This window comes from Hypanus sabinus, chromosome 5, assembly GCF_030144855.1.
Source record: "Hypanus sabinus isolate sHypSab1 chromosome 5, sHypSab1.hap1, whole genome shotgun sequence".
NCBI classification, from domain to species: domain Eukaryota; kingdom Metazoa; phylum Chordata; class Chondrichthyes; order Myliobatiformes; family Dasyatidae; genus Hypanus; species Hypanus sabinus.
Window position 1 is genome coordinate 176,358,702 of NC_082710.1, and position 13,718 is coordinate 176,372,419.

General features: G+C 42.5%; 1 pseudogene; it reads right to left on the reverse strand.

The window, feature by feature from the left end:
• LOC132394661 (butyrophilin subfamily 1 member A1-like) overlaps nt 1-13,718 on the reverse strand; it is a 49,249-nt pseudogene that overhangs the window by 21,339 nt on the left and 14,192 nt on the right.

The window sequence follows — 13,718 nt, forward strand, 5'->3', positions numbered from 1 at the left end:
CTTACACTAATGGCTAGAAGACCTATTTTGTTGAATTGGAAGGAAATTAATCCTCCCACTGTATTTCATTGGTTTTCTCAAACTATGTTATGTTTAAATTTAGAAAAAACTAGAAGTGGTGTATTTGACACTTCTATTAAATTTGAAAAGATGTGGAGACCATTTATTCAATATTTTCATATGATGTAATAGGACCCTGTTCCAGGCCTATTTGATTTTCCAGTTTTGATTGCATATATGTCAAGAGGGTTGGAGTTGACGACATTGATGATTTTGTATTTTTGTGAGATATTATAAACAGCCCTTTTTTTCTCTCTTTTTTATTTTTTATTTTTTCTTTTTCTCTTTTTTTGTTTTTTTTCTCTTCTATTAGTTATTAGATTTTTAGATTAGTTTTTTGCATAATGGTTTTTCTTTACTTTTTTTCTTTTTCTTTTTTATTTTATATTGTGATACATCTAGGTTTGCCTTGTTTATTTGTATATTGTATCATTTACGATGTGGGAATACTCATTTATACTGTAATCATTGTTCTTGTAATCTTTTATAGTTAATTGAAACATGTACGTTTGTAATCCCATTATCTATGTATCAATTTTATTTTGTTGTTATTAATAATGATAATAAAAAGATGGAAAGAGGAACTGACGATGTCAGAATTCAGCGCGTGGGTTGATACCAGGTGGAGTATCTGCTTATATCGTTCTTTTGCTTTAACACTGGATGTAGCACAACTGAGCAACTTGCTAGTCTACTTCAGAAACAGAATGGATTCTGATTCAGATTTATTTATCTCATTATGTCGAAACAGACAGTGAAACGTGTCTGCAACACACAAAATGCTGGGGGAGCTCAGCAGGCCAGGCAGCATCGAAGGAAAAAAAGTAAATAGTTGATGTTTCAGGCTGAGAGCCTTCATCAGGACTGGAGAAAAAAGATGAAAAGTCAGAGAGAGGGGAGGAAGAAATACAAGGTAGTAGGTGACAGGTGAAACCGGGAGAAGAGGCGGGTGAGGCAAAAAGCTGGGAAGTTGATTGATGAAACAGATGAAGGGTTGGAGAAGGCAGAATCTGATAGGAGAGGGCAGAATGCCATGGAAGAAAGTAAAGTGTGAGGAGGTGATGGGCAGGTAAGCAGAGAGAGGGAAATGGGAATGAGGAATGACGAAGTGTGAGGAACACCAGAGGGAGGTGATGGGCAGGTAAGGAGAGAGAGGGAAATGGGAATGGGGAATGATGAAGTGTGAGGAACAGCAGAGGGAGGTGATGGGCAGGTAAGGAGAGAGAGGGAAATGGGAATGGGGAATGATGAAGTGTGAGGAACACCAGAGGGAGGTGATGGGCAGGTAAGGAGGGAGAGGGAAATGGGAATGGGGAATGATGAAGGAGGGTCGGAGGTGTGACTGCAAGTTTGAGAAATCAATGTTCATGCCATCAGGTTAGAAGCTACCCAGACGGAATATAAGATGTTGCTCGTCCAACATGTGTGGCTTTGTTGTGCAATGGAATGGAAAGTGGAATTAAAGTGGGTGGCCATTGGTAGTCCCACTTTTTCTGGTGGATGGAGCGTAGGTGCTCGGCGAAGTTGTCTCCCAATCTACATCCGATTTAACCGATATACAGGAGGCCACACCGGGAGCACCGGATGCAGTAGATGAACCAAACAGACTCACGGGTGAAGTGTGGCCTCACCTGGAAGGACTGTTTGGGGTCCTGAATGGTAGTGAGGGAGGAGGTGTAGGGGCAGGTGTAGCAATTGTTCTGCTTGCAAGGATGTGCCAGGAGGGAGGGAAAGATGTGCTTGGTGGTGGGATCCCACTGGAGATGGCAGTAGTTGTGGATAATTAGTTGCTGGATGTGGAGGCTGGTGGAGTGGTAGGTGAGGACAAGAGGAACCCAATCGCTGGTGGGGTGGCAGAAGGATGGGGTGAGAGCAGATATGTATGAGATGGAATAGATATGGTTGAGAGGAGTGTTAACGGCGGACGAGGGGAACCCCTTTCTTTGAAAAAGGAGGACATATCCTGAGTTCTGGAATGAACAGCCTCATTCTGAGAGCAGTTGCAGAGGAGATGGAGGAATTGAGAGAACGGGATGGCATTTTTACAAGCAACAGGGTGGGAAGAGGTATAGTCCGGGTAGCAGTGGGAGTCAGAGAGTTTATAACAGACATTAACATTACGAGGAATGTTGACGAGGGTAAGGCAGTGGATGTAGTCTATAAGGACTTCAGCAAAACCTTTGACAAAGTTCCACATGGAAGGTTAGTTAAGAAGGTTCAGTCGTTAGGTATTAATGCTGGAGTAATAAAATGGAATCAACAGTGGCTAGATGGGAGATGCCAGAGAGTAGTGGTGGATAATTGTTTATCGGGATGGAGGCCGGTGACTAGCGGGGTGCCTCAGGAATCTGTTTTGGGCCCAATGTTGTTTGTAATATACATAAATGATCTGGATGATGGGGTGGTAAATTGGATTAGTAAGTATGCCGATGATACTAAGGTAGGAGGTGTTGTGGATAATGAGGTGGGTTTTCAAAGCTTGCAGGGAGATTTATGCCGGTTAGAAGAATGGGCTGAATGTTGTCAGATGGAGTTTAATGCTGAGAAGTGTGAGGTTCTACATTTTGGCAGGAATAATCCAAATAGAACATACAGGGTAAATGGTAGGGCATTGAGTAATGCAGAGGAACAGAGAGATCTAGGAATAACAGTGCGTAGTTCCCTGAAGGTGGAGTCTCATGTAGTTAGGGTGGTGAAGAAGGCTTTTGGAACGCTGGCCTTTATAAATCAAAGCATTGAGTACAGAAGTTGGGATGTAATGTTAAAATTGTACAAGGCATTGGTAAGGCCAAATTTGGAATATTGTGTGCAGTTCTGGTCACCGAATTATAGGAAAGATATCAATAAATTAGAGAGAGTGCAGAGACGATTTACTAGGATGTTACCTGGGTTTCAGCACTTAAGTTACAGAGAAAGGTTGAACAAGTTAGGTCTCTATTCATTGGAGCGTAGAAGGTTGAGGGGGAATTTGATCGAGGTATTTAAAATTTTGAGAGGGATAGATAGAGTTGACGTGAATAGGCTGTTTCCATTGAGAGTAGGGGAGATTCAAATGAGAGGACATGATTTGAGAGTTAGGGGGCAGAAGTTTAAGGGAAACATGAGGGGGTATTTCTTTACTCAGAGAGTGATAGCTGTGTGGAATGAGCTTCCTGTAGAAGTAGTAGAGGCCAGTTCAGTTGTGTCATTTAAGGTAAAATTGGATAGGTATATGGACAGGAAAGGAGTGGAGGGTTATGGGCTGAGTGCGGGTAGGTGGGACTAGGTGAGATTAAGGGTTTGGCATGGACTAGGAGGGCCGAGATGGCCTGTTTCCTTGCTGTGATTGTTATATGGTTATATGGTTATACATCAGTAGATAAGCTGTCTCCAGACATAGAGGCAGAGAGATTGAGAAAGGGGAGGGAGGTGTCGGAAAGGGATTAGGTAAACTTGAGGGCAGCATGGAAGAAACGCTCTGAGCTTTAATAGTGCCATGCTACATTACCCTGGCGTCCATCACGTTTACTTCAAAACATACAGCAAAATGCATCATTTGTGTTAACAACCATCACAACCCAAGGATGTGCTGGGGGCAGCCCGCACGTGTTACCACACATTCCATCTCCAACATATCAGACAATGTTCAGCAGAACAACAGAACACAAAAAGCAACAAAGCAAACAGCAAAGAGAGCTGCACTCCTTCCTCCCACAGTCACATTCACTGTCCTTCAACCCCAGGACAAGCATCCAGCCCACATGGAATTGGGTCTGCAGACACCTAACCACTTCGAAGCCAATTGTTACATGGGCCTCTCTGAATCCTCTCCCACAGGAACCCCACCCCAACATCAACCAACCTCAACCCAAAATATCAGGATTTCATGGGTTGCAAAGATCCAAAAGAGTGTCAGACTATTTCTGCACACATGCCGCTTCCCCTACTTATTTCAAGCTACACGATGTGGCCACTTTATTCGGTCCACCTGCTCATTAATGCAAATAACTAATAAAGGCTTGTTATTGAGCAAGATCCGAGGAGAGTGGCCAGAGTTGTTCAAGCTGACTGTAATTCAGATAACCAAGCGAAACAACAGTGGTGTGCAGACGAGCACTTCTGAGCACATGACACATCGAACCTTGAAACAGATGGGCTGCAGCAGCAGAAGACCACACCGGGTTCCACTCCTGTACCAAATAAAGTAGCCACTGGGTGTGTTTAATTTCATTGGTAACATGAAAAATAAAGTGCGTTAAATTGTGACTCGGTGTTGCCCAATGGCTGCGTGAGACCAAGACCATACCTTTCATGTATTTACGTCTTCTTAAGGTCCAGAAAATGCCAAGACCAAGAGCTATCAACAGAAGACAGAGGAGCAGACACAAAAACACCAGCCAGCCCGAGACAACTGGCAAGAAAACATCTGAAAAGCAAATGCCAATGATTAGACAACATCGCCTTGAAAATAACCCACAGATATCATTCATTTTCTATTTAAGAAAAATAAGGCTGAAAGTGCACGGCTACTTTGGGAAGTGCCCTATATTTCTAAAGCCACATGGGAAGATATAAATAAAATTGCACGGGTGCAGAGAAAGTTTACAAAGATGCTACCAGAAAGTGAGGTCCTGAGTTATACTGAAATGTTAACGAGATTAGGACTTTGTGCCCTTGAACACAGGAAAATAAAGAGGAAATTTGATGAAGATATACACAGTTATGAGGGGTATAGATAGGACAAACAGAAGCTGGCTTTTTCCACTGAAGTTGGGTGAGACTAGAACTAAAGGTCCTGGATTAAGGGTGAAAGGTGAAATATTTTTGGGAAACTTAAGAAGGAGCTCATAGGATGGTGTGAGCTGCCAGCAGAAGCAGCGAATGTGGGTTTGATTTCAACATTTGAGAGAAGTTTTAAGAAATACACAGATGAACAGCATTTAGAGAGCCATGGTCTAGGTGTAGGTTGATGGAACTATGCAGAATATCAGTTTGTTATGGACTGGGTGGATTTAAAGGGCAAACATGGGCAAATGGAACCAGCATAGATTGACATCTTGGTTGGCATGCACCAGTTGGGCAGAAGGGCCTCTGCAGTAGAGCAGAGTGATCTAGGAATAATAGTGCATAGTTCCCTGAAGGTGGAATCTCATGTGGATAGGGTGGTGAAGAAAACTTTTGGTACAATGGCCTTTATAAATCAGAGCATTGAGTATAGGAGTTGGGATGCAATGTTAAAATTGTACAAGGCATTGTTGAAGGCAAATTTGGAGTATTGTGTACAGTTCTGGTCACCAAATTATAGGAAAGATTTCAACAAAATAGGGAGACTACCGAGGAGTTTTACTAGACTGTTACCCGGGTTTCAGCATCTAAGTTACATAGAAAGATTGAACAAATTAGGTCTTTATTCTTTGGAACATAGAAGGTTGAGGGGGGACTTGATAGAGGTATTTAAAAGGCTTTTTCCATTGAGAGTAGGGGAGATTCAAACAAGAGGAAATGAGCTTAGAGTTAAGGGGCAAAAGTTTAGGGGTAACACGAGGGGGAACTTATTTACACCGAGAGTGGTAGCTGTGTGGAACGAGCTTCCAATAGAAGTGGAAGAGGCAATTTTGGCAATAAAAAAATAATTGGATAGGTATATGGACAGGAATGGAATGGAGGGTTATGGGCTGAATGCGAGGCAGTGGGACTAGGTGAGAGTAAGCATTTGGCACGGACGAGAAGGGCTGAGATGGCCTGTTTCCATGCTGTAATTTTTATATGGTTATAATATAGCTTATTTGCAAAGACAGATTGTATGTCCATAAAATGATGCTAGCCATAGGAGTGTCATACAGGCGGTGACGCGGTATTAAAGCAGTGGGGCCTGGAGGGGTGGGTTCCTGGGTGCTCAATGTGAATGTTCGGGTGTTTGGTTGGGCAGTTGTGTGTGAGCAGAGTGTACAGTGATGGGCTCAGTGCACAGTGCTGGGGGCTACCCCTCTTGAGGATGATGGGGAGGGAGGGAGTTGCTGTTAAGCATCCTGACTATCCAAGGTCTGTTGGTTTGGAAGTCCAATGCCCAGCTGCACAGTGGTGTAGTTAGACCAAGGAGTAAGAGTTTATGACGATCAAACAAAGGAGTAGTTTGTAAAGAAACATAAATCGAGGGATATGTGGGAGGGAAGAGTTAGATTAGTCACAGAGTGAAATGGTCAGCACAGCAATGTGGGCTGAAGGGCCTTACTGTGCTGTTCTGCTCTATGTTGCATGTTCTGTGTTCGTTGCTCCAAATGGGGAACAGCTTGTTAAAAATATTCATACAATTGCTTCAAGGACTCATCACCCCGGGATTATTCCTGCTCGGTCTGGAATGGGCACAGGAAACATTATAAAAGACACAACTGGCCACTGTCCATGTGTGAACAATCCCTCTTCAATAATCTGGAGGGATCCAAATCAAGAAATCCCACCACACCACATTTCAGCTCTGAGCTGATATCCAGGACCAACCTACTGTGGAAGACAGAACGTGGAACATTATATCACGGTACAGGCCCTTCAGCCCTCTATCAAGTCACCTCTTATCCTCCTTCACTCCAAACAGGAAAGCCCTATTTCACTCAACCTATCCTCATTAGGCATGAGACAAAACCATCAAGATTGTTTGTAGAGTGAGATTATCTTGGCAGTGTAGTTACTTTGTTGTCTCTCGTCGTTCAATTTATTAGCTATACAAATCAATTGTGAATAACTACATTTGGTAGTTTACAAACCTGCTATCTCGATAGTTGCTTCTTGTCCTTTCTTCAGTACTTGATTCTCTAAGATACACCTGGACCTGTTGGTTGAATCTTTTGAGACAAAAATCTTGCTCTTGGCATTTATCAGGCCTTTGGAATCCTGGTTGTAATTTATTTCAGACTTTGAAGTCAAATTCTTTTTATCACCACTAATCCATTGTATTAGTGGTTTAGGATACCATCCATTAGATTCACAGACAAGTTGAATTTCATTTTTTCTATATCCTCCAATGTTGATCCAGTGCTCGTATCCCAAAGCTGCAAGAATCAACAAACAAATTTAGAAATAATATTTGTGATGAATTGCTCTTTGTGTAAAACTTGAGAAACGTTCAGCACGAGGTTGTCAGTTCAGATCCGCTCTGTGCACTCTCTGCTGTGCTTTCTCACTGCCCCAGTTTGCCAAGTTTGAACCCAAAACTATTGTTCTTTGTCTGTCTCTTCTCATTGCTGCCATCAGGAAGGAGGCACAGGAGCCTCAGGATCTACACCACCAAGTTCAGGAACATTAATTACCCCTCAAACAGTAGGCTCTTGAACCAGAAGGGCTAACTTCACTCACCTCAACACTGAATTGCTCCCACAACCGATGGATTCTCTTTCAAGGACTCTTCATCTCATTTATTGCTTACATATTTATTTATTATTATTTTGTTTGTTTTTACTTATTTTATTATTTGTGTATTGTGTTGTCTTTTGCACGTTGATTTTCTCGGTTGTGTGCAGGTTTCTTTCTACTTATTGTGAATTTCCACAAGAAGATGAATCTCAGGATGGCATATATGTAGTTTGGTAATAAACTTTAAAACGGTCTGTGGAATCTTCTTGCCAGCAACAATGAAGGCAAGTGCAAAATCTCTGAAGATCTACACATTGACACAGTCATGGAGGACACACCAGCAGCTGTACTTCTTCAGGAGCTCGATGAGATTTGGTGTGTCACCGAAGATTCCAGCAGGTTTTCACAGATGTACTGTGGAGAGCATTCTGACTGGTTGCATCACTGCTTGGTTTGGATGCTCCGGTGCACAGAACTGGAAAAGAAGGCTGCAGACTCAGCCAGCTCCATTATGGGCACTAGCCTCCCGACCATCGAGGACATCTTCAGGAAGGCAGCATCAACCGTGAGAAGACACTCACCATTCAGGGCATGGCCACTTCTGATTACTACCATCAGAGAGGAGGTACAGGAGCCTGAAGACATCTACGCCATATTTTAGGAATAGCTTCTTCCCCTCCATCTTCAGATTTCCAAGAAACCATGAACACGACATTATTTTTACTCTCCTTTTGCACTGCTTATTTTTATATTTCTTAATGTAACTGCAAATATTTTTCATGTATTGCACTGTTCTGCAGCTACATAACAACAAATTTCAATAAGACCATAAAAGCAGAATCAGGCCATTCACCCCACTGAGTCTGCTCTACCACTCTACCAAGGTGAAATGATACCTCTCAACCCTGTTCTCCCGGCTTCTCCCCGTAACCTTTGACATCATGAATAATCAAGAATCTATCAACATCTGATAACGCCCACTATCCCACAAGGTTTTTGCTTCTTTCAGCATCTAATATTATTCCCCCACCTTGTTCAGTTACTTAGGTCTCGCAGGATAATTGAACTTTCATGCTGGTGTATCACTGGAGCATGGTCTCTCTCACAGTCGACTCTTGGATATGCCTTGGACTGTTGCAAGGCTTCATCACATCACTTCCTGATTGTGATGTAGTCTATTTGACTGCAGATCTTCTGGGCTTCTCCAAGTCCACAATCTACTAACGTGCTGCTTGAGCCACGTGTTTATTATCTGATCACTCACACACCACCAGTCCATGAGTCTCCCACCTTCATCATTCCTGCTTCCCAAACCATATGCGCTGACAATATCTCCTTGTGTCCAGCTTTACCATTCATATCCCCTATCACCATAACGGTATCTTGTGATTTGCAGTGGTTCATTATTTCTTGCCTACGTTATATAACACAGCACATAATGTTGGTGATTATCAATATCCACCTTAAATATACCCAGTGACGGGCTGCACAGTCGTCGTGGCAATGAATCTCACAAATTCACTACCCTCTGGCTAAAGAGATTTTTCCTCATCTCTGTTCCAAGTGGACACCCCTCAATTCTGAGGCTGTGCCCTCTGGTCACAGACTTCTCCACCACAGAAAATATCCTTTCCACACCCACTCTCTCTAGGCCTTTCAATATTCAATACACTTCAATGAGATCCTCCCCCTCATTCTTCTGAACTCCATTCTCTGTAGCAAGGTGCAGAAGCTGGAGGTGCCACACCACTAGGTTCAAGAGCAGCTACTTTCCTTTAGCTGTTCAGTACAGGCCTGTATACCACATGCATTCAAATCTCACACCTTCAGTCCTGAAATTCTTGACATATGTCAGTGATTATAAACCTGATTCTGATTGGTCCTTCAGTAGTCAAATAAAATTGTTGGCATCACTTCATGTGTGGTCTCTCCGTGATTGCAGGGAAGGTCCTTGTTCGTGTGTTCCCTACAGTTGGTTTCTTCAGACTTTCTGAATCTTCTGACTACATCAATATAATGAATACTGATGTATAAATATTATAACAGAGAATGAAGAGTAAATTTCAACATACATTAGTTTACCCATACAATGATTATTTTATTTTAACCAGACCGTGGCACAATGTGCAACCCCACAACCAAGCTTGTGTTGTTTTGGGATCAGCCTTAGTCTGCTACAGTAATCAGAATGCATGGGAGCACGTGAGGCTGCAGAGTGAACTGCACTCAGCTCGGTCCATCACTGGCACGTCTCTCCCCTCACTCAATAGTGTCTGCACAAGATGGAAGCACTTATCAGAAATTCACACCATCCTCCTGGTACAAAACACAAGAAGCCATCTTCTCACAGCTTCCAAAGCCTGAAATCCACACCACGAGGTTCAAGAACAACTACTTCCTTCCAACTGTTCAGCTCTTGAAAGAAGATTAGATTTACAAAAAAAGATTAGCTTTCTTTGCCAAATTTGCATTGAAACATGCAGTGAAATGTGTTCTCTCGATTCAAATAGTGTGACGATTATGATTTGCAGCCCACAAGTGTTGCTACGACTCACATAGTGAGTGTACTGTTGTGGCACACAGTATGCCCACAATTCACTAACACTAACCTGCGCTCCTTTGGAACGTGGGTGGAAACCCACACGGTCACAGAGAGAACGTATAAACTCATTTCAGACAGCAACGGACATTGAACCTTTGAACCAGGATCTGATCATCGCGTTACACTAACCACTATGCTACCACACTGCTCTCACCAACCTACAGGTACAACCCAAATCCCACAGTTTTACAATACGGTGAACACTTTGATCACCTTACAGTAAAATGGAGATTTATTTTGACCTAACTGTATTCTTCTTGTAAAAGTTTTGGATAATTTTTGTCCAATTGGTGTGTTACTGACAAATGCTGCTTACGTAATGCTGTGTGTCTGTGATGTTGTGATGCAAGTAAGTTTTTCATTGCTTCTGTACAGATGAGTTTTCACTTTTTAGACATGCCCACTAACCTGCAACTTGCAAGACAATAGAAGTTTCTTCAAAATCAATTCCATTATCAACTGAGCAGATGTAGGTCCCTTCGTCGGCTACTCGGATGTTCTTTATTCGAAGGGACACATTTCCTTTATCTATTTGGTCTTTGAACAGCTCAGTCCTTCCTCTGTAAGCAGGATCTTGATTAGCAGTTGCATCTCTTTCATTTCAGAACTCGTGAACCGCAGAGTGGAGGTCTGTTTTAAGCCACTGAAGTGCCATGTTGCTACTCGATTCGGTTGGCACAACTTTACAGTCCATCCTCACATCTTCACCCACGATGGCTATGACAGGACGCTCTGGGCCAATAACTTGGAATTTACCTGTTACATATAAAAGAAAGACCAATTTCAGCAAATATCTTATACTGGATAACATATTATTAATTAATTATAATTATCTTTAATTTGGGGGAAAACTAAAATATACCTTTGCTCAAAATGATTATGGGCTCAAGCTGGTAAATATTTATACTTTAAATGCGTCAAATTTAACCTGAAAGATTCTACAAGCTTGTCTGGTAAATATTTTTCTACCTATCTGAGAGACAAAGGAGGAAAGCAACCATAAACATGAAGTTCTGCAGATATTCGAAATCATGAGCAATATGCATACCATTTTGGAGGAACTCAGCAGGTCAGGCAGCATCTATGGAGGGGCATAAGCAGTTAACATCTTGTACTGAGACATTTCATCAGGAATGGAAAGGAAGGGTGAAAAAGCCAGAATGAGTAGGTGGGGTGAGGGGAAAGGGTACTGGTAAGCAGGTGATGGGTGAGATTAGGTGGCCGGGTGAGAGGGGATGAAGCAAGATGCTGGGAGAAGATACATGTAAGAGGTAAAGGCTGAAGAAGGATGAATCTGAGAGGAGAGGACAGTGGACCATGGGAGAAAGGACAGGAAAAAGAGCAAGGTATCGAGGGTTATGAGCATGTAAGAAGAAGGGGAATGAAGGGAGTCAGAATGGGGAATGGGAAAGGGAGAAAGTGGAGTGGGGAGAACTTACCAGTCATTGGAGAAATCAATGTTCATACCATCGGGCTGGAGGCTACCCAGGTGGAATATGAGGTGTTGCTAATCCAACCTGCGAGTGGCCTCACTGTGACAGTACAGGAAGCCACGGACAGGCACGTCGGAATGGGAACAGTAAGACAAATTGCAGTACCCATGTAAAAACTAACAAGATAAAATCTGCAGATGCTGGAAGTCCAAGCAACACATACAAAATGCTGGAGGAATTCAGCAGGCCAGGTACCATCGACTGAAAAGTGTACAGTTGCCGTTTTGGACCGAGACCCTGGCCTGCTGAGTTCCTCCAACATTTTGTGTGTGTTACACGCATAATAATGTAGGAAGTGGTAGTAGTAGGCCATTTGGCCCCTCATATCTGCTCTATCATTCTATAAGGTCATGGCTGAACCTATGGCTTAAATATTCTACCAGAATATTTCCAGAGAGAGGAAAATAATTCTTTTTGCCTTTGCCAAGAATCAACTTTCCTTTAAACTGACCCGTGGTTTTAGACACCCCAGACAAAAAAAATCTGCATTTATAGAAACACAGAAAAACTCCAGCACAATACAGGCCTTTCAGCCCACAAAGCTGTGTTGCACATGTCCTTACCTTAGAAATTACCTAGGGTTACCCACAGCCCTCTGTTTATCATGTGAGTCCTATAATACTATGAGTTTCTTTAGATACATAAAGTATAAAAGAGAGGGGAGAGCAGATACTGGAATACAGGAAAACAATGCTGGGGAGGGAGTAATTGGGGACAATGAAATGGTGGAGAAACTGAATAAATATTTTGAGTCAGTCTTCTCTGTGGAAGACACTAGCAGGTTCATGTAAGTTCCAGGTGGTGGGGTGATGAAGTGTATTAAGTTACCAGAACTACAGAAGATTCTCAGGAAACTTTAAGGTCTGGAGGTAGACAAGTCATCTGCTCAGATGGTTCTGAAAGTGGTGGCTGAAGAGATTGTGGGGGCATTAGTAATAACCTTGCAAGAACTAAGTGTTTCATTGGAGTAAGGGGAAATAAAGCATTAATTGGAGTAAGGGGTAATATGAGGCTATCAGGCAGGGACTTGGAAGAATAAATTGGAAATAGATGTTCTCAGGGAAATGTACGGAAGAAATGTGGCAAATGTTCAGGGGATACTTGCAAGGAGTTCTGCATAGGAATGTTCCAATGAGACAGGGAAAGGACGGTAACCATGGTGTACAAAGGCTGTTGTAAATCTAGTCAAGAAGAAAAGAAGAGTTCAAAAAACTAGGTAATGACAGAGATCAAGAAGATTATAAGACTAGCAGGAAGGAGCTTAAAAATGATGAAATTAGGCGAGCCAGAAGGGGCCATGGAAAGGCCTTGGTAGGCAGGATTAAGGAAAACCCCAAGACATTCTACAAGTATGTGAAGAGCAAGAGGATAAGACATGAGAGAATAGGACCAATAAAGTATGACAGTGGAAAAGTGTGTAAGGAACCGGAAGAGATAACAGAAGTACTTAATGAATACTTTGCTTCAGTATTCACTATGGAAAAGGATCTTTGCAATTGTAGGGATGACTTACAGCGGACTGAAAAGCTTGAACATGTAGATATTAAGGAAGAGGATGTGCTGGAACTTTTGGAAAGCATCAGGTTGGATAAGTCTCCAGGACCGGATGAGATACACCCCAGGCAGCTCTGAGAGGCAAGGGAGGAGATTGTGAGACTCTAGCTATTATCTTTGCATCATCAATGAGGACGGGAGAGGTTCTGGATGATTAGAGAGTTACAGATGTTTTTCCCTTTTTCAAGAAAGGGTTTAGGGATAGCTCAGGAAATTATAGACCAGTGAGTCTTACTTCAGTGGTCAGTAAGTTGAAGGAGAAGATCCTGAGAGGCAGGATTTATGAACATTTGGTGATGTATAATATGATTAGGAATAGTCAGCATGGCTTTGTCAAAAGCAGGTCATGCCTTATGAGCCTGACTGAATTTTTTGAGGATGTGACTAAACACTTTGGTGAAGGTAGGGCAGTAGATGTAGTGTATATGGATTTCAGCAAGGCATTTGATAAGATACCCCATGCAAGGCTTATTGAGAAAGTAGGGATGCATGGGATCCAAGGGGACATTGCTTTGTGGATCCAGAACTAGCTTGCCCACAGAAGGCAAAGAGTGGTTGTAGATGCGTCATATTCTGCATGGAGGTCAGTGACCAGTTGTGTGCTTCAGGGGTCTGTTTTGGGACCCCTACTCTTCCTGATTTTTATAAATGTCCTGGATGAGGAAGTGGAAGGATGGGTTAGT